The 2,558-nt window shown below is 47.0% G+C and overlaps 1 protein-coding gene across 26 annotated transcripts in view; it reads left to right on the forward strand.

Annotated features, from left to right (window-relative positions):
* EXTL3 (exostosin like glycosyltransferase 3) overlaps window positions 1–2,558 on the forward strand; it is a 134,205-nt gene that overhangs the window by 68,619 nt on the left and 63,028 nt on the right. Inside the window, exon 1 of one of the 26 annotated variants that reach the window (XM_035895435.1) lies at window positions 1,446–1,468. The exons of the other annotated variants lie outside the window; for them this stretch is intronic. The gene's annotated coding sequence lies outside the window, so the exon portion shown is untranslated. Of the gene's footprint in view, window positions 1–1,445; window positions 1,469–2,558 lie in introns of those variants that run through there. 26 annotated transcript variants of the gene reach the window in all.

Consider the following 2,558-nt stretch of genomic DNA (forward strand, 5'->3'; position numbering starts at 1 on the left):
TTGTTCCGGACATTTTTTTAAAAATTGGGGGTTTTGGTTTTTTTTTTTTTTTTTTTTTTTTTTTAAATGGCAGCTTGCTAAGGGCCAGATATTGTGACAGTACCTCTACAATCCTTAAGCTGCTTGAATCACTCCAAGGAGCCCAGCAATAAAAGAGCTAGAATAAAATGTATCCCACAATATCCTTCACTTCTGCTGACAACTGCACTTTAAATTACTGGTGCAACCTTTTAGCATAGCTGGCTTGTAAAAACTAATAAAAATAAAATGAAGTCATAACAGCTCCTTGCCACTGCTTCTATGATGGGGAATAGAGAGAAACCTTCTGTTCGGGCGAGCCTCTGCTCATGTACTATTGTTGCTGTTGATTTTATGTCCTGGTCACTGTTATTAATATATGCTGTAATTTTTACATTATCTAAGTTAGGCAGTGTTTATTAGAGAAGGGGCTTCGCTTTTATCATAAGGTAGCATTTATCCCACGAGCACCCTGATGTTTTTCAGCGCTTACATCAGAATTATGCATTTAAAAAAACCCTAAGCCTTCAGGAAAGTGGTTCATTGGGCTGATGTGGGTTTGGGCATCCCATTTCCAGATGCTCTGATTCCTTGGGTCCTTTGCCCCAGGTGCCTGGAGTTTGAGGGACCCAGAATAATTTGTGACTTTGGGGGGGGGAGGGGAGGAAATAACCAATGTAGATTTTTATTTAGTAAACTGTATGCATTCAAAGCATTTCCACACCTCCAAGAGCCAGCGAGGGTTGTGTGCAGATGCTGGGTTCGTGTAGTGTGGGTGAGCGCTGAAGCGTGTATTTTGCAGGACATGTTGAAATTAAAGCCTCAGCTGTGGCTGTTGAGTAACATCTTCACTCGTGATTTCTGGAGACCTCTGGAAGGAGCTTTGCAGTCCAGGGAGGAGTGAGGGGTAGAGGGGTCGCGGCTCTTAGTTCTCATTTCTGCAAACATCTTGTAGCCTTGTGCAGATGGAAACGTGCCACGTCCTGCAGCCTGCCAAGAGAGGGAAGAGCTACGTTCACGATATGTTTCCTTCTTTGTAGCCCAGAGGTGGAGGCGCTTGGGAAGCATTTTGCTAGCCAAAGTGAAAAGGAGGGAGGCAGCCTTTATAAGTGGCTGCCAGTCTTGTCACCAGAGCCCAGCACCAGCTCCCGAGGACCAGCACCAGCTCCCCGCCGGGAGCAGCAGCGGAGCTGGGACTGTGTGAAAGGCTGCGAGCATGGAACGCATTAGTAAGAGTAGGGGTGGGAAGAGGGAGGCTTGGGACACTCTGCTTGTACTGGCTGCCAAAACTGTGACTGTCCAAAAGGCTGTGTAGGAGGGTTGAAGGCAGGATGTGGATGGCCCCGATGCACAGCGCTTTTTGTTCTGAAACAAAAGGAAATGCTACCTACAGCAAAGGCATCGCCCAGTGAACAATAGTCCTGAAGCCTTGGACTTCAGTTAGCAAAAGGTATTTTATTTTGTTTCTGTTTTCTGTATGTTTAGCTGCTGAGATCAGACAGTTGTTTGCAGCAGAAGCATGTCTGAGAGAGGATTTGAGCTAAGGAAAAAGCTGGATAAAAAATCATTGTGAGTTACTGGGCTTGAGGCTGGAACTGGTGGTTGGAGCTGGTGGTGTGTCATGCAACAGGTCAGACTGGATGGCTTGCAGTGGTCCGCCTTGACCTTGGCACTTAAGGAACAGTGTAGTTGATTAATTTATTTTATTTTCTGTGGTAGTGGTCAAATGCATGTGACTTGAGAGCTATCGGTTGCCAGGTGTTGCAGTGGAAATGCTTTCCGTGAAGGGAGCTGAGAATGCCTGCAAGCTGGCTTTGAGCCGATGGAGCGCAGAGCTGGTGACCCGCATCTCATCCCATTTAGCTTTGATTTGAGATATCCTTTCTCTAGGTTGTCTTGTTTAGAGAAGAGGTGTCAGTAGCAGCGTTTATAACACATGCTGATCATTTACCACTGCGGTTCTGCTGTAGGTGGTACTGGCTATAACAAAACCGCGTATCCTCATCCCTGGCTTTAGGTAATGGGCCAGGCTTTGGTGGAGTGAAGGTAACTCAGCAAGTCAGTGGCAGGGCTGACAATCAAGAGCATCTCTCGCGTCTGTCTTCTAGACCTGGTTGTCCCCGTAAGCGTTTATGCTGCCCTTATAAACCAAAACATCAAATTCAGGTAGGGGAGGCTCGGAGTTCATTTTCCTGGTGCTCCTGCAATGGAAAGGGCTTAGGACTAGGAGTCCAGGTCATCAAAACTTTGCTTGGTGAATTTTGGCCAGTTTGCTTTTTATTACAGATGTCTTGCCCTCCCTTTGTGAGTCTCTGCTGTGCTGAGGAATATGCAGGAGACCAGGACGTGTCTTATTGCTCTGGGCATCATAGCACCCAAGGAGGTGTCCTTTGCCTTGGGCCTAATCCTGTGCCTGTCCCCTCAGCTCCTCCAGCCTCCAATACTCCCCAGCAGCCCAGATTATCAAGCCCATGGGAGCATTCAGGCAGAAGGACAACTACTTATGAATTTCTCATCTGTTTGGAGACGGTCTGGAAAGA

Source organism: Egretta garzetta, unplaced genomic scaffold (genome assembly GCF_000687185.1).
Source record: "Egretta garzetta isolate BGI_Z169 unplaced genomic scaffold, ASM68718v1 scaffold325, whole genome shotgun sequence".
NCBI classification, from domain to species: domain Eukaryota; kingdom Metazoa; phylum Chordata; class Aves; order Pelecaniformes; family Ardeidae; genus Egretta; species Egretta garzetta.